This window comes from Nematolebias whitei, chromosome 5 (assembly GCF_014905685.2).
Source record: "Nematolebias whitei isolate Nwh7 chromosome 5, NemWhi1, whole genome shotgun sequence".
Lineage (NCBI taxonomy): Eukaryota > Metazoa > Chordata > Actinopteri > Cyprinodontiformes > Rivulidae > Nematolebias > Nematolebias whitei.
The window spans coordinates 10,682,035-10,682,366 of record NC_056502.1 but is presented as its reverse complement, the minus strand read 5'-3'; positions in this window follow the sequence as shown (position 1 = coordinate 10,682,366).

Below are 332 nucleotides of genomic sequence, written 5' to 3'. Positions count from 1 at the left end.
GACCTCTGACCTCTCTAAGTGTCTTTAAGAATCTGTTGGACTCCTGGCAGGGTCCAGTGCAGACATGTTCCTGTTTTTAGTTTTCTACATTTGTCTTGGAATCTAGCTGTTTTTTTGTTTTGTTACCTTTTTCCTTTTAGCCATCCTATTTGTTAAAAAAAACAAACAAAAAAACCAAAAAACTGTAGTATGCTTTTTTATAACTGTTTATTGTTGTTGCTGTTGTCCATTGCTGTCATCTTTCTTTGTTGAAATCAGGTCTCTCTTGTAAATGAGTCCTCGAGGCTCAATGGGATTTACCTGTATAAATAAAGGTTGATTGATATATATAC